The sequence below is a fragment of the Pleurodeles waltl genome, chromosome 7 (assembly GCF_031143425.1).
Source record: "Pleurodeles waltl isolate 20211129_DDA chromosome 7, aPleWal1.hap1.20221129, whole genome shotgun sequence".
In the NCBI taxonomy this organism is placed as follows: domain Eukaryota; kingdom Metazoa; phylum Chordata; class Amphibia; order Caudata; family Salamandridae; genus Pleurodeles; species Pleurodeles waltl.
The window spans coordinates 1,357,004,030-1,357,024,549 of NC_090446.1; the positions used below are offsets into that span (position 1 = coordinate 1,357,004,030).

The following is a 20,520-nucleotide window of genomic DNA, read 5'->3' on the forward strand; positions in this document are numbered from 1 at the left end:
AGCCACTTGAGTACACGACGCCAGATCCACGAGGGGACTCCATGACCACTGGCCCATCCTGGGGAGTGCAAAGCCACAGTCCATACAGTCCATACAGTGGGTGGCCTGCCCACTGGGCCATCCTGGGGAGTGCAAAGCCACAGTCCATACAGTCCATACCGTGGGTGGCCTGCCCACTGGGCCATCCTGGGGAGTGCAAAGCCACAGTCCATACAGTCCATACCGTGGGTGGCCTGCCCACTGGGCCATCCTGGGGAGTGCAAAGCCACAGTCCATACAGTCCATACAGTGGGTGGCCTGCCCACTGGGCCATCCTGGGGAGTGCAAAGCCACAGTCCAAACAGTCCATAACAGACTCCACTGCCACTGGAGGAGGCATGTTGGCCAGAGGACATCCTGCAGCCCTGCCCGAGACAGATCCTGCCCTGCCACGTCTGCCAAAGGGCCAGCGGTTCTTGCCTGGAAGGGCCCAGTTCAGCGGTTCTTGAGACGGCGGTCCCCAGCGGAGCGGTGCTGGAGACGGCGGGGCCCAGTTCAGCGGTTCTTGCCTTGAAGGGCCCAGTTCAGCGGTTCTTGCCTGAAGGGCCCAGTTCAGCGGTTCTTGCCTTGAAGGGCCCAGTTCAGCGGTTCTTGCCTTGAAGGGCCCAGTTCGAAGGGCCCAGTTCAGCGGTTCTTGCCTTGAAGGGCCCAGTTCAGCGGTTCTTGCCTTGAAGGGCCCAGTTCAGCGGTTCTTGAGACGGCGGTCCCCAGCGGAGCGGTGCTGGAGACGGCGGGGCCCAGTTCAGCGGTTCTTGCCTTGAAGGGCCCAGTTCAGCGGTTCTTGCCTTGAAGGGCCCAGTTCAGCGGTTCTTGCCTTGAAGGGCCCAGTTCAGTGGTTCTTGAGACGGCGGTCCCCAGCGGAGCGGTGCTGGAGACGGCGGGGCCCAGTTCAGCGGTTCTTGCCTTGAAGGGCCCAGTTCAGCGGTTCTTGCCTTGAAGGGCCCAGTTCAGCGGTTCTTGAGACGGCGGTCCCCCGCGGAGCGGTGCTGGAGACGGCGGGGCCCAGTTCAGCGGTTCTTGCCTTGAAGGGCCCAGTTCAGCGGTTCTTGAGACGGCGGTCCCCAGCGGAGCGGTGCTGGAGACGGCGGCCATTCTATGGCCAACTGCTCATTGCCTGGTGGTGCCCTCCTGGGCAGCGGGGATGGTGCTCCTTCAATACCCACCTGGGCTGTGGGTGGTGGGGCCCTCCTGGCCAGCTGGGCTGGGTCCTCCCTGGGCAGCGGCTATGGGGGTGGTGGCCTCTCCCTGGGCAGCTGTGACGGTTCCTCCCTGGGCAGCGGCTATGGGGGTTGTGGGCTCCTCCTGGGCAGCTGTGACGGTTCCTCCCTGGGCAGCGGCTATGGGGGTGGTGGGCTCTCCCTGGGCAGCTGTGACGGGTCCTCCATGGGCAGCAGGCCTGCTGCCTGACTTCTCCGCCTTGCTGCCCTTGCCCTCCTTAGTCGGGAGTCTGTGGCCCTTTCCTCCCTTTGGAGCTGTGGCTGTTGACGGTGGCTGGCTAGTGTCCTGGGGGGATATAGAACCCGGGCTCCTGCGGCGGCCCTTCCGCCTTCTGCTCCTCTTCCCAGGGGGTGGGCTGGCTGTCCCCTTGCTGCTGGGCGAAGATCCAGACCTGCGGGAAGAGCTGGTGGTGGCTGAGGTGCTCTTCTTACCCCGACGAGAAGGAGGGGGGGGCTCAGGGTCAGGAAAGAAGGTAGCAGTAGAGAGATAGATTTTCCTGGGACAATGGATAGTGGTAGGTACAGTGGGTATGGGAGTGGAGGGAGAGGATGTGGTTGTAGGCGAGACAAGTTTGCTGTCTTTGGGTGCAGGTGCAGGAGCGGGAGGCTGTTGTGAGGTGGATGGCTGTTGGGTGGGTGGGTGGCTGCGTTTGTGTGGTGTGGAAGAGGGGGTGACAGACACAGTGGGAGAGGACACAGGGGACGTGTAAATGGCAGTGGGGGTGGTGACTGCACGTGTGCGGACTGTACTGGAGGGTGTGCTGGTGATGGAAACACTGGCTGATGGTGAGGTGAATGAAGGTGTGAGTGTAGACGTCACAGGGAGGGAGGAGGGAGACGAGGAGGTGGGGGTCACAGAGGTGGTAGTGACTGTTGGCATGTCTGCATCGGAATGTTGCTTGTGTGAATGTCAGCGTGATCTGTGGTGCTTATGTTTGGATGAGCTGCTCTTGGGTGTTGAGGTGTGTGCAGGCTGGTCTGATGGTGTGGGTGGGACAGGCAGAGGAACAGGAGACTGGGAGGAGGGAGTTAGTAGAGGGAGGCAGGAGACAGGGACAATGGCTGCCGTCAGTGCTGAGGCCAGAGCCTGGAACGATCGCTGATGGGCAGCCTGACCCGAATGAATGCCCTCCAGGTACGCATTGCTGCGATGAACCTCCCTCTCCACCCCCTGGATGGCATTCAAAAGGGTAGTCTGCCCAACAATGAGCGTTCGGAGGAGGTCAATGACCTCCTCACTGAGGGCAGCGGGGGTAACAGGGCCAGGGCCTGAGGTGCCTGGGGCGAAGGAGATGCCCGGCTTCCTGGCAGAGCGGGCACGGGGCGAACGCTGAGGGGCTGCTGGGAGGGCGGAGATGGTGCGCTGGGTGGCGGCTATACCTGTAATGGCGGGGGGCACGGATGGTGCCACCCCCGCAAGGGAGCTCCCTTCCGAGGACGTGTCCGTGTCGCTGCAGGGTCCAGTCGTCCCGTTGTGGAGCTCCCCTCGCCCTCCGTCTCACTGGTCCAGTCAGACTCTGTGGCATGGCCCTCCTGGGCCATGTGAGATGCAGCTCCCTCCTGCCCCGATGCCACTTCTCCTCCGCCTGATGATGCTGATGCACACAAGCACAGAAAGACAAACAAAAAGGGGGGGGGAGAGAGAAATAAAGAGATTTTGAGTACATGGATCACCGGTACAGTTAGCGGACATGACAGACACAGATGCCCCCTGCACTAAGTTGCGCACTTGGGGTCCCCTACGCATTCCGTGGAGCATGCCCTACACGCCTAGAGTTGACAACTGCACCCATGGATGACACGGCCCAGGGATGGCTGTACTGGCACACTTCTGAGGGTGGTGGCTGGGGACACAGGGGCTTACGGGGGTGCCCAGCCTACAGATATCGCCCTGGCCTAGGGGGACCCACAGCCCTCCTCCCCCACCCAGACACCACCACTGCGCGACAACAGAGTAGATTATGCTTGTACTCACCCCCTTGTGTCTGCTGTGCTGCCCTCACGCGCCCATCCAAATCAGGGTAGGCCACCGCCAGGATCCGGAACATCAGGGGGGTCAGTTGACGGCAGGCACCCCGCCTACGTTGGGAGGCCATCCCCAGCAGAGACTCGGCGGTCTTCTTGGTCCCGCGGCGGATGTCCTCCCACCTCTTGCGGCAGTGGGTGCCCCGTCGATGGTGGACCCCCAGGGTCCGGACTTCCTTGGCGATGGCACGCCAAATCCCGATCTTCTCATGGGCGCGGACCTATGTGACACGTACAGGGAGGGAGAAATACCACGTTCAAGTTTGTCTGCATTTTCGTTGCCAGTGGCCCAACGCCCCCCATCCCCGCCAGGCCCCCCGCCAGGCCCCCTACCATGGGATAACAAATGCTTGATTGCCTTCCTAGAGCTGGAAGAAAGTTTCTGTTGTGCCCTGGCACTGGGAATGCCTGATCATAACAAAGGCTTCCGATTTTTCTGCAGTGAGAGGGAGGGCTGCGCTCTCTCGATACTTACACAGAGGCATGGTCATGCACGAAGACCTGTAAAGTACTTTTCTGCTACTCTTGATCCCATAACCACAGGACTGCCCGGATGCCTTAAAGCTCTAGTGGCACTAGGTGTCAACATTGAAAGGTGTGAGAGTATTGTCACGGGGCACCACTTTCTGTCCTAGTGTCCCACTCCATGGAGATATTGCTGATGTGCACATTCACTCAGCACCTGACCAATATCTGGTTGAGCAAATATGAACAGCTCATACTTGCTGCAGAGAATGTAACTCTGAAGAGATGTGCTTCTTTGAACCCTGCTACCTTGTTTCCTTTGACTGAGAATGAGAATGATGATGGGGAGGTAGAGCATGACTGTTTTGATGGTCACAAAATTATGCACCAAGCTGAGCCCAGATATACAAGATGAGCCACTGGCAGAGTCTGATTACATAGTGTTTGTGGAAGGGTCTTGCCTCAGAGACAATGAGGGAACCCTGAGAGCTGCATATGCAGCCTGTATAGTTACAGGGGTAGTTGAAGCCTCCTGGCTTCAAGGGGGGTTTTCTGCAAAAGTAGCTGAACTGATTGCTCTTACTAGAGCTTGCTGTGCCTCTGAACAGCTTAGAGTGACTATTTTACAGATAGTCAGTATGGGTTTAGTGTTGTTCATGGCTTCAGACTTTTATGGTCACAGAGAGGGTTCATTATGTCATCAGGATGTCCCATGCATAATGGGGAACACATTATGAGATTGCTAGAGGCATTGCAGTTGACTGCAAAAATTGAAGTTGTGAAGTTTTTGGCCCATAGATGCTGACATGTAACAGCTGCCAAATGATATGATGAGGTTGTACAATATTGTGCTCACGGGTCCTGAAGATTTAATTTAGAATATGTGAATGAGTTTGAAGATGAGACCAACTACAACCCTTTGTTGTCAATAACCGATACCTGGGAAAAAGTGAAGCGATTACATGAGGAAGTACCAGAGGTAGAACAGCAGAGTTGGATTAGTGCAGGTTGTGTAAAGAGAGATAATGCTATCTGGGTTTCTGTAGATGGAAGAACAGCAAAATCAGATAGCTGGCTGTCTCTGATAGCTAGACATTTTCGTGGACATGGACATGTTGGTAGGGATACAATGGTCAAGTAACTTCAATAACATGGTTCAATCCTTGATTTAGGTTAGTGGGTGAGGAATTATGTCACAGATGTGTTGTGTGTCACAAAATGAATGTAGGGAAAATAATTCCAGTGACATTGAGCCATAGAGAGAGACCAGGAGGGCTGTTCAACAGGATGCAGCTGGACTTTATTGAGATGCCTTTTTGCAATGGTCTGGGATATGTCTTGGTGATTATGTGCATCTTCTCACACTGGGCTGAAGCCTACCCATCCAGGAAAGTACAGTAGCTATGTTGTTGAGGGAACTAATCCCCAGATTCAGTTTCCCAATATCACTGGAGTAAGGCCAAGGAATTAATTTCAATAATGAGGTCCTGAAAATGCATTACAAGTGGAGCAGAGACTACATGACAGTTATCAACCTGAGACTTCAGGCATTTTGGAGCAAGTGAATGCCACATTGAAATCCATGTTCTTCTAGGTGTATGCATCAATGACTTTAAAGTGGTGTGATGTGTTGCCTTTTGTGTTAATGAGGACAGGATTGCCTCCTCACAAAGTAATTATGGGGTGAGCAATGAGCTGCCTGCAGAGCCTGCAGATGCACTTGTGAGCATTACAGATGACTAGCTAATGAGCTGTATTCTATGTCCAGCCAGGTTGAAGCTGCTACCGCACTTCAACATCAGGAGCAGTGAATTGACCTCAGTCCTGGGTTTTGGTGAAGAAACACATCTAAAAGACATGTCTGGAACCTCAATGCGTGTGAGCGTCCCAACAAATACTTGTGACAAATACTGCCATTAAATATGGAGCTCTCCCCAATCGGATTCATGCGGCCCACACTCATTGATTGGAATATCGTCTTGATGATGCAACAGTACCTCTCCCTGATTGCAGACAGCAACTGAAAGGCAGTGTGAAGAAGTTGAAAAAGGCACAAAAATCGAGCAAGAATCTGCCATATCTCACCATCGGGCTGAGGGTGGTCTTGGTGTATCACTGTCTGAGGTGAGGACAGAAAGTGAGTCTTAGCCTTTGGAGCTGGTTCAGCCTCACTTAGACCCTGGTGAAGGGCCTAGTGATGTAGCTAGTTGAGTTGATGCTGAAGAAAGTTGACTGAGTAGGCAAGAGAGAGAGTGAGAGAGAGAGAGAGAGCGAGAGAGAGACTTAGGCCCTGATTATGATATTGGCGGCAAATGCCGCCTACCGCCATGGCAACGGCTTCCAACATACCATCGCCGTAGCTACCGACCGCCCATGGCATTATTACCGTAGACGGAATTCCGCCAGAAGGCTGGCGAAATTCCATCTAAGGTCATGGCGTTGGATGGCGGTATGATGGCGCTAATGCCAGCAGCAGCGCCACACCAGCAAAACAACGCCTACCGTAACATGTATCATGATACGGCCTTGTGGTGTTTTTCTGGCGGACGCTGTTGCTGGCTGCAGCGCCGCGTCACGTCTCCTGCTGGAGGACCCCCTGCAAACAGGTAAGTCAGGTCCTCCGACAGGAGAGGGGGTGAGGGGTGTTGTGTGGGGTGGTGTGTGAATGTGTGCATGCGTGGGTAATGCATGCGTGCATGAGTAGGTGTGAGTGTACGTGCATGTTGTGTCATGAGATTGCATGGGTGCCTGGATGTATGTTTGTGAGTGTTGCTGTGAGTGTGCATGAATGTATAAATGCGTGGGTGAATGTGTGTATGCATGTGTGTATGGGTGTGTATGTATGTGCGCGTATGTGTGGAAATGTAAGGGGGTTCGGGAGAGGGAGGGGGAGGGTGGTGAAGGACTCTGGGGAGGGGGAGACCCCTATCAGTGCCAGGGAAGGAATTCCCTGGCACTGATAGTGCCTACCGCCATGTTTTCAGTGACGGTACAGAAACCACTGAAACCATGGCGGTGGGCGGGGTCAAAACTTTAGTCTCCAGCTTTGCGGTCATTACCGCTGTGGTGGTCGGTGTGGTACATTGGCGGTTTGGCTTTGGCCAAACTGCCAATGTCATAATAGTGAAGGTAGGTACCGCCAGCCTGTTGGCGGTAATACCTCCACTATGACACCGACCGCTGGGGTCGTAATGACCACTAAGTCTGCCTGTAGAACATGTACTGAGTTTTGACCCAGAGGATACTGGGGATTCTTGTGTGAGTAACAGTGGAAACGAACAATCTACTCTCAGAAAATGGAAAACAGCCAAAGTACCTTGTCAGGGGTACTCACCCCCTGAATGGACATACTTTGTGGCAAACAACAGTGAAAGGGATCTTGTGATACGAAGGACAGTAGTGAAATCCCAGTTGAATCTCTGTGAACCTGAGTTTGATGCTGAACTGTGCCTTGAATTTGCTATTATCATTGAATGAACTGATCAGAGTTGCCACTGGCATGATCTCTGAGCGTAACTTTGATCTAGGGTTTCAGGAGAGCAATTAAATGGACTTCGATAAAAAAGAATTAAAAAAATTCCGTAGGCTCAAGGCTGCAGAAGGAGGGTAAGAGTGTCATTTTAGATGAAGGCTGAGGAGGGTTACGGAAGACTCACAAACACTTTGTAAATAGTTTCATTATACATTCCATGAACTTTGTTTTGCAATTTGCATAAGTAGAAACATACGTAGAAGACACTGGGGGTCATTCTGACCCCGGCGGTCTTAGACTGCCGGGGCCAGGGTCAGCTGGAGCATCGCCGACAGACCGGCGGTGCCCCGCAGGGCATTCTGACCGCGGCGGTTCGGCCGCGGTCAGACTAGGAAAACCGGCGGTCTCCCGCCAGTTTTCCGCTGCCCTACAGAATCCTCCATGGCGGCGGAGCGTGCTCCGCCGCCATGGGGATTCTGACACCCCCTACCGCCATTCTGTTCCTGGCGGGAGGATGGCGGTAGGGGGTGCCGCGGGGCCCCTGGGGGCCCCTGCATTGCCCATGCCAATGGCATGGGCACTGCAGGGGCCCCCGTAAGAGGGCCCCACTTTGTATTTCAGTGTCTGCTTTGCAGACACTGAAATACGCGACGGGTGCCACTGCACCCGTCGCACCTTCCCACTACGCCGGCTCAATTCTGAGCCGGCGTCCTCGTGGGAAGGTTGATTTGCCCTGGGCTGGCGGGCGGCCTTTTGGCGGTTGCCCGCCAGCCCAGGGCAAATCCCAAAATACCCTCAGCGGTCTTTCGACCGCGGAGCGGTATTTTGGTGGGGGAAGTCTGGCGGGCGGCCTCCGCCGCCCGCCGGACTTAGAATCACCCCCACTGTTTGGTGCTTTTTTTCTACTCAATGGTCTGATTTTAGTAAAGTCATGGAAAATAGTAATAATAACAGATGTAAGTTTATATTAGCTGGTGTTATAACAGCTATAGTTGCAGGACTGATTGTTTTGGTTTTGGGATTATGTTCACCTACATTACCCAATTTAGTTGAGCTTAAACCTAACAGCACCCGTAGAACTCCAAATCATACTGATGATAGTTTGCACACATTTGAATTTAAGACATTGCACGTAGATTCGTTGAGAGGAGATTTTTTGGTGTGTATGCAGTTACCTGTGCCAACTGCAGAAGGGATTACGTATAACCATATTCCTCTTACATGTAGTGTACATTTAGCCTTCTAATGAGTTTTTTATTTTGACAAGGTCATTTCCAGTATTATTTCTCCAACTATGATTTAGTGCTTTCTGAAGTCCCTTTGTTTAAGCATTTGAATCACCACCTTAATGCTAATAAATTGGAAACAGCTGTCAGTTTGTTTAAATTTATTATGACATTAGATATAACTAATGCTCATAGACGTAATTTGACTTTTTCTTTAACTAAGGTTGAGAAGACATTTCTAGACATGTTGCTATTGACGCTATTGATGTACTGTTCAGGGTTAGCGCCAACATTTTGCCACTAACACTGAACAGTACATAGAGGCCCATTGTAAACAATGGTAGGTCCCCTTTTAATGCCTGCTACATGCAGGCATTAAAAGTTCTGAAAAATTGACGCAAAGAAATCTCTTAGATTTCTTTGCCCCATTTTTTCCGCCCCCTATACGGGGAAGGTCCCCTTTGCATACTTTTTGCATGGCGCATTCATAATGTAGCGCAGAAGGTTACAAAGTTACATGCAGGCATTGCGTCACCTTGTAAATATGGCACAAGGAAAAGGCCACCTTAGTGTCTCTTTAGTGTCAAAAAGATGACGCTACAGCGGCACTAAAGTGATGCTAGGCCTTCTTAAATCAGGGCCCAAGAGTCAACGGTTAAGGCTGTACTTGCTGTAGAGTGGCAACACATGGGAAAATTATATGTTCATTGAGTCATATCTGTTGTTCACACTGAAAATAGGGGAAGAAGTGATTTGAATCGCATACCTTGTTGACAGCAAAAGGTATCTTTATCAGCTGGGGCATGCAGATAGTGTTCCCTATGAAGGGCAAAGACCCACTGTGGAAGCAGTCAATAGTTCTTCCGCAGGGACTTGACTCTATCAGTTTCAGGCGAGATGTCTCATCAGTGAAGTGTGAAATGCTGCCAGTAGATGAGATCGACTCTGTCAGAATCTTGGGTGATAATCTGGGTGAAGGACCTCTCTAACAAGTGTGCTGATAGTCCTCATATCCTAAATATTTAGTATAAAGTCCATGTGTTTTGGCGATTTGCACAAACTTTTGTCTGGTCTTTTACAAAAAGAAGTCCCTTTAACTTCATTGTTTGATGTTTCTGAATTACAGACAGCACAGACTGCATCTAAAATCCAGCAGCTGTTCCATGCACAAAACCCCACCCACTTTGCAGATATTTGTGCAAATGACAAATAATTAATCTGCAACAACGGGTATTGTGCTTTTTTTAAGTAACTTGGAACTGGTTTAGTAACAGGATTTAAGGCAGTACTTGGATTGATTAGAACATTTTTTCATTCTTTATTCCTTAGCTTTTTTTTGAGGATTCCCCATCATAATACTGCTCTTTGGCTGTGGTATCATCATTTTCCTTCTGCTTTTCCATTGAAACCAACAACATACACCAGTTTTCTCCGACTGAACAAAGCTGTAGAAAAATTCTGGCAGTCTACATGGGACATGTATGGCAATCGGAGCTCAGTGAAAACTGGACACTGACTTTCCATAACATGTATGAGATACAGGTAAAACCTGCTATCCAGTGAATTGATTGTCCAACTGATATCATCTTGGAACTACATTTGGAACAGCCCCCATTGGCATATGTAAACATCGAAATGCTGCTACTACAAGCACCAGAAACGATGCCAAGCAATGCACTTTTCCCATCTACAGGTGGCTACATATGACAGAGCAGCATCACCAATGGCACTCTTGGACTTGCCTCTTAAAGAATAGATTGAACCTTTGTGATTCGTCAAGCCTTCTGATTGAGGAGTGCCACCCAAATTAAGTGCCTCAGATGAGCAACGAATTGCTAACCTATCCTGCATCGCAATTGCTGGGTACAAACATGCTCTGTACGGACTCCGCAAAGATCATATGTACACTGCGTGTGCACCCGACGATGTCAACCTGACATTTCATGAGGAGCAAGCTCAATAAGTAAGTTGACCAACAAAATATAACTCACCTGTCTTCATCCAGTCATTCCAAAAAAGTCTATGTAAACTGAACCAAGAGAAGATTTTTATGGACTTTTCCTATGTATATGTTTTACACCACTTATTTTTAATGTGGCCTATATATATTCCCACTGGTAAGTTGTAGGAGGCTGGCCTTGCTTGTAGTGGGTACCAGGGGTACTTACACCTTGTGCCAGGTCCAGTTAACCCTTATTAGTGTAGAAGAGGTGTTTCTAGCAGCTTAGGCTGATAGAAGGTAGCTATGGCAAAGAAGCTTAGGCTGAACTAGGAGACATGTAAAGCTCTTACTATACCACTGGTGTCATATGCACAATATCATAAGAAAACACAATACACAGAAGTACTAAAAATAAAGGTACTTTATTTTTATGACAATATGCCAAAAGTATCTCAGTGAGCACCCTCAGTATGAGGATAAGTTATATACACAAGATATATGCACACAAACCAAACTTAGGTGAGTAATAGCAAGAAAAGTAATGCAAACAGTGTAGAATTACAATGGATTGCATTAGGAGCACATAGGTATAGGGGCAACACAAACCATATACTCCAAAAGTGGAATGCGGACCACGAATGGACCACAAACCTATGTGAGCTTGTAGAGGGTCGCTGGGACTGTAAGAAAACAGTGAGGGTTAGAAAAATAGCCCACCCCAAGACCCTGAAAGGTAGGTGTAAAGTGTGCCTTCTACCCCCAGAGAGCACAGAGGTCGTGATAGGGGGATTCTGCAGGAAGAACAAACACCAGCAATGCAACAACAGTGGATTTCCAGACCTGGGTACCTCTAAGACAAGGGGACCAAGTCCAATAGTCGCGACAGTGTCGAGAGTGGGCAGGAGCCCAGGAAATGCCAGCTGAGGGTGCAAGGAAGCTGCCACCTGTTGGACGAAGCTTAGAGTTCTGCAAGAAAGAAGAGAGCTAGGGACTTCTCCTTCAGGAGATGGATGTCCCACGTCGCGATGAAGCTTGCAGAGGTATCCCCACACAGAAAGACCTCAAACAAGCCTTGCTAGCTAAAAGGGTTGCAGTCGAGGTTTTTGGGTGCTGCTGTGGCCCAGGAGGGACCAGGATGTCGTCACTTGGAGGAGGAGACAGAGGGGGCGCCCAGCAACTCAGGGAGCCCTCACAAAAGCAGGCAGCACTCGCAAAAGTACCTGAACAGGCACTTGGAAGGAAAATGAACAGGAGTCCACCCGAGGTCACAAAAGGGAGTCCCACGATGCCGGAGGACAACTCAGAAGGTTGTGCACTGCAGGAAGGAGTGTCGGGGACCCAGGCTTGGTTGTGCACAAAGGCAATCCTGGAACAGTGCACAGGAGCCGGAGCAACTGCAAAACATGCGGTACCCAGCAATGCAGTCTAGCGTGGGGAGGCAAGGACTTGGACTGAAGAGTCACTGGACTGTGGGAGTCACTAAGACAGAGTTGCTGAGTTCCAGAGACCACGCTTGTCAGGATGAGAGGGGACCCAGAGGAACAGTGTTGCAGTCTTTTGGTGCCTGCGTTAGCAGGGGGAAGATTCCGTCGACCCACAGGAGATTTCTTCAGAGCTCCTGGTGCAGGGAGGAGGCAGGCTACCCCCAGAGCATGCACCACCTGGAAACAGTCGAGAAAGCCGGCAGGATGAGGTGATACAAGGTTGCTAGTAGTCGTCTCGCTACTTTGTTGCGGTTTTGCAGGCGTCCTGAGCAGTCAGCGGTCGATCCTTTGGCAGAAGGTTAAGAGGGAGTTGCAGAGGAACTCTGGTGAGCTCTTGCATTCGTTATCTCAAGAATTCCCCAAAGTAGAGACCCTAAATAGCCAGAAAAGGAGGTTTGGCTACCAGGTTAGGAGGATTGGCTACCAAGAGAGGTAAGAGCCTATCAGGAGGAGCCTATGACGTCACCTGCTGGCACTGGCCACTCAGAGCAGTCCAGTGTGCCAGCAACACCTCTGAATCCAAGATGGCAGAGGTCTGGGGCACACTGGAGGAGCTCTGAGCACCTCCCATGGGAGGTGCAGGTCAGGGGAGTGGTCACTCCCCTTTCCTTTGTCCAGTTTCGCACCAGAGCAGGGCTGGGGGATCCCTGAACCGGTGTAGACTGGCTTATGCAGAGATGGGCAGCATCTGTGCCCATCAAAGCATTTCAAGAGGCTGGGGGAGGCTACTCCTCCCCAGCCTTTCTCACCTTTTTCAAAGGGAGAGGGTGTAACACCCTCTCTCTGAGAAAGTCCTTTGTTCTGCCTTGCTGGGCCAGGGCTGCCTGGACCCCAGGGGGGGCAGAAACCTGTCTGAGGGGTTGGCAGCAGCAGCAGCTACAGTGAAAACCCCGGAAAGGCAGTTTGGCAGTACCCGGGTTCTGTGCTAGAGACCCGGGGGATCATGGAATTGTCTCCCCAACACCAGAATGGTATTGGGGTGACAATTCCATGATCTTAGACATGTTACATGGCCATGTTCGGAGTTACCATTGTGACGCTACACATAGGTATTGACCTATATGTAGGGCACGCGTGTAATGGTGTCCCCGCACTCACAAAGTCCGGGGAATTTGCCCTGAACAATATGGGGGCACCTTGGCTAGTGCCAGGGTGCCCACACACTAAGTAACTTGGCACCCAACCTTCACCCAGTGAAGGTTAGACATATAGGTGACTTATAGGTTACTTATGTGCAGTGTAAAATGGCTGTGAAATAATGTGGGCATTATTTCACGCAGGCTGCAGTGGCAGTCCTGTGTAAAAATGGTCAGAGCTCCCTATGGATGGCAAAAGAAATGCTGCAGCCCACAGGGATCTCCTGGAACCCCAATACCCTGGGTACCTCAGTACCATATACAAGGAAATCATATGGGTGTACCAGTATGCCAATGTGAATTGGTAAATTTAGTCACTAGCCTGTTAGTGACAAATTTGAAGAGCAGAGAGAGCATAACCACTGAGGTTCTGGTTAGCAGAGCCTCAGTGAGACAGTTAGGCACCACACAGGGAACACATATAGGCTACAAACTTATGAGCACTGGGGTCCTGGCTAGCAGGATCCCAGTGACACATAACAAACACACTGATAACATAGGGTTTTCACTATGAGCACTGGGCCCTGGCTAGCAGGATCCCAGTGAGATAGTAAAAACACTCAGACATATACTCACAAATAGGCCATAAGTGGGGGTAACAAGACTAGGAGGAGGCTACTTTCCTACATATGTCTTGTTGCCAAGAGGCATATGGTATTCTACATATATTTACCCGCTATAACGCAAGAATTACAAATATGTATCCTTTGTCACAAATAATATTGTTATCCATGTTTTATCTTTTATGTATGCATTACATTGAATGGCTTTTATGTACTTATGTACTTATATCATATTATTTTACATAGAGTATATGCATATATTTTATTTAAAATAATTGTAGGTGATAGCTTGAAAGCATGCATCCACTACACACCGGCCATGCCATTATTATATCACATTCAGCTGTATAAGCCTGTTGAGTAAGTTACAACTTTGGGGTAACTCTACAAGGGGTCCTCTGCCATTCACAGGTGATAATACTGGGGTTAGTTTAAGATCCAGAACAGAGTTTGAACGACAAATTATCATGGCACCACAAGACGGTATTTAATGTGGAACTGACATAGAAGTATATTGCTTTTGGGTTGGTAACAATCCCATAAGCGGATCACGACAATCTATTTTCTTTATCCATACCACCACACACATTGTACGAAGAAGAATGACATGCTTTTATCATTAAATACTTATTATTACAGAAATAATCTGTTTCTCACTACATATAAAAACCAAACAGAATATTGTAAAAGCAGCTAGAAGGCATGTTGCAAGTAACGTGAATTAAATTAACATTTCCAGCATTGCTAAAAACATCATGAAAGTGTTGTCTAAAACCTAACACACTATTGCCTATTTGTATGCGCTATACCCTTGGAGCATACAAGGCAAAGAAATTTGCATTCTAGATTTGATTAGGGTGAAGGGGTGCACTGCATACTATTTTGACAGAAAAAGCTGTCTTTATCAGTGGAGGCATGAAGACAGTGTTCCCTGCAAAGGGCAAACACCCACTATGGTAGGTCTTCCTCTGGACTGGGCTCTCTCAGCTACATGCGAGATGTGTCATCTGCAAGGTGTGAAGTGGACTGGCAGTAGATGAGATTGTCTCTGTCAGAATCTCAGGTGATAATCTGGGTGACGGACCTCTTTTACAAGTGGGCTAATGACAGTCATGATATCTTAAATCGCTATCAGAGATTGGAATGTGCAAGCTAGATTGTGGACATCAAAGTATACGCTTCTGGCGTTGGTGTTATGGGCATGTATTGGAAAAGGACGTCAATTCAGTCTACACTCCTTTGCTCCAACATCTATATTGTTTGTTATGTATCCTTGACTTAACATTTGACCCAGACGAATGTTGCATTAGAGTTGTATGGGTCACTGATCAAAGAGATGAATGATATCATATTTTTTAGAGAAGATAAGTTCTGGAGACAACTGTGCTATCATATAGACACAATAATGATTCTGCAAGAAAAGAGAACATGATGATGTCGATGAGCTCGGATGGAGTTGTGGCCTAACAAAATGGAGGCTGACCTTAGAGCCTTTACATCAAATAGTGATTACATTTTTTAATATGGAAGTAATTGGCCTTTATTCATGGAGGACAAAATCCTGTTATTCCTGGACTCTACTATGTCTGTGGGGATCATGCATATTTTACTTTGTCCTGGGTATGGTACAGTATGTGTTATTTGGCTGTAGTTTTCCCAAAGATTTATTGTGTAGAACAGTGTTCCCCAAACCCCGGGCCGCGGACCGGTGCCGGTCCGCGGATCAATCAGCACCGGGCCGCCCGAGGTCTTCAAATCTTGAAGGCATGTTTAAATACAATTAAATTAAAATTATTAAATCAAAACAAGCGGACCACGGAAAAATTATCAAACATTTACCGGTCCGCGGCGATAAAAAGGTTGGGATTCACTGGTGTAGAACATCTAAATGATCCTGTGTGGGAATCACGTGTTAGCACTAAATGGCAGTTGTGGTGTTTAAATAGTTGGAGACATATTTGGTGCAGTTATTCTTTCTGTTGGAGTGATTTTTAATTATCACAATATTAGAAACTTGTCCTCTATAGTTGATAAATTAGCAACTAGTACAGCCAGCTCATTGTTAGTTGTGGACACAGAAACGATAGCTATGAGCTCTATGGTATTGCAGAACCCCCTTACATTAGACATCCTTTCCACAAAGGAGGGCAGAGTCTGTAAGATGTGAAGGTTCAGCAATGTTGCACCTGACAACAGTGAGGAGATAAAGAAATACATTAAGAATATTGCAGACTTCAATAGAGGTTTAAGTGCATTAGAAACTACGGGTGCTTGGGAAGTGATTAGAAATAGGTTTGCTGCAGTCGGCAAATAGTTTAGACATTTGGAAAGTGGGATATTAGGATTTTGAGACATCTTGTAATAATTGCTATCTGCACAATTTATTTGTTTGTTATCTTTAAGGGGCACAAGTGCCTAAAAGCATGAAGGGAAAGGAAGAATGATAAAGGAGTGAAAAGAAAGAGAAAGGATATATAATTGGAAAGGAAACAGTGTAGATTTCATGATGAGAGTAAACATTTGATAAACACCAGACGAAAAATGTTGAAAAAAACTGTCTTTTTGAGTTGATGTCATCTGATAAGATTCATGTTTTGATTGTGATGTCTAACAGCACCATCAGTGGGGGAATTGGGGCAGCGTAATGTAGGCTCCACCCTTATACATCATAAATATCCAATCATACACTTGTTTTTGAAACTATACTCACTGTGTGCTTTAATCCAGTGGTTCCCAACATTTTGACTTCTGTGGACCCCCACTTTATTATTAGTGGAACCCCCCCTATATTATTATTGGAATCCAGGGACCCCCCCACTGAATCATTAATGAGAACCAGGGATTCATCTTAAACATTGTTGATGATTTGAAATGCAAAACAATTCACAAACAATACAGAAACAAGCAGTCATCAAACACATACACAAATGATGACACATTGTATTTAATTTACAACGAAATATCCCTAAAGAAAATAAAAAATGTAATTTTAAATGGAGGGTTGGAGCTTTTCTAAATTCAATTGGAGCCACACATCACCCATACTATATTCTGTTTGCACCTGCACTGCTCCTACAAATCAATCTGAAGATACTAATTTATTTTTTACCCTCCCATTTCAAATTACTTGACATTAACCATACATTTTATATTTTTTAATTGTAAATTTGGCCACTTTATTTATGTACACTTTATTAATCTGGTAATATTATTTAATTTTCAATGCAGTCGCGGACCCCCCGAGGAGGCTTTGCAGAGCTCAGGGGTCCCCGGACAACAGGTTGGGAACCACTGCCTTAATCTTTTTTTTTTCAAAGTCTTTTTATTAAACAACAAAACAGCCATTGCACAATATAGCATGTCGCAATACAATTTGTGGTAATCATCCGAGGTGTAGTTTTCGGATCGGGAATCACCCAAATAAGACAATCAAATACAGTTAATACGCTGACACTCCACCCACCTGTGGAATCCCACCTAGAGAATCACTCCACTGCCTTAATCTTATTAAAGTGTATGAAGAATTGAAACCTATTAATAAAATGTAACCATCATAGAACTTAGAGATGTATATATGAATTCACTCATTTTTAGTTAAAAATGTGTAATATGTCATTTCTTTATCACATTTGCATTTATTCTGAAAGTTATATTTGTGTATGGAAAATCACGTATTCGAACTCATGTTAAATGCTAACATAGCTTAACTTGACAGTAGGCCACAATTCTGAAATGGATTTAGTTATATCAGTGTGTTCTTTCTTTCCTTGCAGGAACATTATCATGATTTTTGTTAGCTAGAGAAAGGAGTACTGTTGTATTAGACTGCTGATGGTGAGGCCTGAACGGAAGAATTTGGCAACGAGCGTAGGGACATAATGGTCAGAAGGCGGCTTGTGGTTATAATGGACCAGGACTGCGAGGTGTTCAAGGTTGTAGTTACAATGAGTTTTGATGCACTGAGAAACCTAAAAGATCTTGCAAATGCAACCAATTAATTGGGTAAGGGTTTTTGAAGCTCCTGTTGTTTGAAATTGGTGTTCTCATAGTTTGTGGCAAGAAGATTATTTCTAGACTTTGAGAGGGAAAGACCTCTCTGCTTTCTTTTCCTGTGAGTGTGAAGCTTCATGATAAACACTCATTCGCTTTTTCAAATACCTCTACAGGAGTCTTTACCATGCTGATAACTTCCAAACTACCTGATTTGAAGCTGTGGTTTGATGATGATCCAGCACTCACCCTATGATTAGGAGGAAGAAGGGAAGATTTTTACGGAACACCTATTCTTTATATTCTATTTCTCTATTGCTGTGTCTGTTACCAATCTGTATCTCAGTATAATATGCCTAAACATATTAAAATATTTTAGCTTACAGTATCTTTTGAACTCAATGCTATAATTCTTGTATACTGGATGGATCAATATCCTGTAATAAACCTCTTTTAACCACAAGAATTGATTCCTGGTATTCATTGTTGAGTCACATTGGCTTCACAAGTCTGAAATGTATTGTTAATGCCTACTCTCTTACAGCGCTTTATATCAACCAACAAAGGCCCATAAGTCCAATGGGGAAAAATCTTTGACGACTTTACTAACAGATTAAGGTATACTTCCCTGTGTGCTCTAGTAACATTGTCAGCAGATCTCCCAACCATTTCTCTCTCCTACCAATGCCTGCTCAGGATCAGAAAGTTTAACGCAAAATCTCAGAATGGGGAGCCCTGTGCAGGAACCAGCTTAAAGAACACTCACAAGAAATACCAAATAGGGCTCTGCAGAGCTGGACGAATGTCCCGCATAAAGAAAATCATAATCTGCTTGCCTATCTCTAACACTTCATCAGCCGTCACACTGCAAGTGCTGCGCCCCATTACATGATAACCACACCTTTTTGGTCATCATGCACAACATGATAACACTTTCCACACAGGATACAAAAAAGACAGCACACTCTCAACTGCACACTTATGCAAGACATGAAAATTATGCATTTTAAGAAGTTACTTTATGCCTTGTAACTACATCACGTCTTAGCAAAGCATTTTTGGGCAGTGATAAGATGCTGTCAAATAAGGATACTCCCCACGTAAGCAAGCCCTTAACTTAGGTACCCTGCATAGAGGTATTGAGCTCTATACAAATGGCACAACTCAGTGTAATACCCTTCCACCACTGCCTGATATCATTACCCTGGCTGCAATCAGACCTGTGTGATCTCAGAGCCACCTTGTGAATTGCATTTTTTTATTTCTGTTATTGGCACATGCTACGTCATTGTACCCACAATTTAAAGTCTATGTATGGGTGTGTTCTAAAATCTACCAAGATTAAGCTGTCCGATGTGTTTCCTATTGAGATTTGAAAGCTCTATCTCAGCTTTTGAGTTTCTACATGCAGGTGGACATTTGTAGATAAGGGTTTTATGACCAAATACAGCTGTGAGCTCTGAAGGACTGGTGTCTGGTTGGCTTCCCTACCAGGGACCGCAGAGAGAAGGGTAGAGGAGAAGGCGAGAATCGGGGAGACCAGTAGGGAGAGAGAAGATGTAATAGGTAAAAAGAGGGTAAACAGGCAAAGACAGACAGAAAAGCACGCAGCATAAGACATAATGAGGCAGATTAAGAAGGAGAGGGGGAGGTAGGAGAGGCAGGAATTGAAAGGGAGAGCGAGGCAAGCAATATAAGAAATGTGGAAAGGTGAAGAAAGAGAAAAAACCCACATTAAAAAGAAGAAAGGTGGATGAAAGAGACAGAGAGACTGTTAGGGAGGGACAGTAGAAAGAGGGAAAAATAAAGGTTAGACATGAAACACAAGATCGGCAAAGGAGAGAGTAAGACCAACAGGACTGGTGAGAGAAGCAAAGGACGAAGGAAATGAAGGCAAAGATGAGTGCTGAGACAAGATAAGGAAAATAGAGACATGCTGAGAAAGGGTGAGAGAGACTGGAAGAGAGAGGAAGAAAAGGAAGAGGCACAAAATAGGATGAGAAAAGAAATGCCAGACAGAGACACAGGTAAAGAAAGAGGATGAGGCCGACAAAGCGAGGAAGAGTAAATCAGAATGAGGGATAAACAGAAAAAGACGGAGAGTGAGGAAATAAACACAAGATAGGCAGGCAAAGAAAGAGGGTGTGAGAGTCATAAAGAAGGAGAGGCAGAAAAAGAGATAGTGAGACAAGAAACACAAACGAGAGAGAGGCAAAAAGAGAGAGAGAAAGTCAGAAAGTGGGAACGACGGACAAAGAAAACGAGAGTATGAGCCCCGACCTCAAACCCTTCTACTTGGTACCTGCACTTTTGAAAAGCAAGAATTATTTGAAATATTTTAGAAAGTGTCTATTAGAAATACCTGGAAAAGCTGTTGCTTTGGTCAATGTATTAACGAAATTGTAACGAAAATGAGCCTTTTACCTCATTTTGGGTTTTTTTACGTTTGCTTGAGGTAAGACCCCAAGACAGGGTCGGGCTGACCTATAAGGCAACCAGGCAATGCCGGATGGGCAGGCCTGACAGATAAGCGTGTGGGCTGTTTTTTTTGGCTGCTTTGGGCCTGTTTTAGGGCCATGTGTGCCGTTATTTACTCTTGAGTTCCCTGATATTAACACAAACATTGGCTTCAGCAAACACAGATGCATACACTCTCCCTGACCTTGCAAAATACCGTTACAGTGTGGCTACAAATTCAAAACCGGCCTGACATCAAAATGATTTGCAAACTTTTGTAGCTACCTGGTTTGCTAACGGGGCCACTTTTATTGTGGTGCCCGGGCCTGTGTTCTGTCCCTGCCCCAAGAACCCTCGTTAGGATAGTCAAGTGCGCGCGCTACACCTGCTTGCACTGGCACATTCTTGATTAGATTTTATGCCCCGCCACTTTCAGACTTCATAAGCCACCACCGGGAATCGCGGAGGGAATGAAAAGGAACAAATTATAAATAATACAACACT

At 47.2% G+C, this 20,520-nt stretch overlaps 1 protein-coding gene across 1 annotated transcript in view; it reads right to left on the minus strand.

Annotated features, from left to right (window-relative positions):
- Positions 1-20,520, minus strand: part of LOC138247403 (immunoglobulin superfamily member 1-like) — a 416,459-nt gene that overhangs the window by 238,074 nt on the left and 157,865 nt on the right. The window lies entirely within an intron of this gene.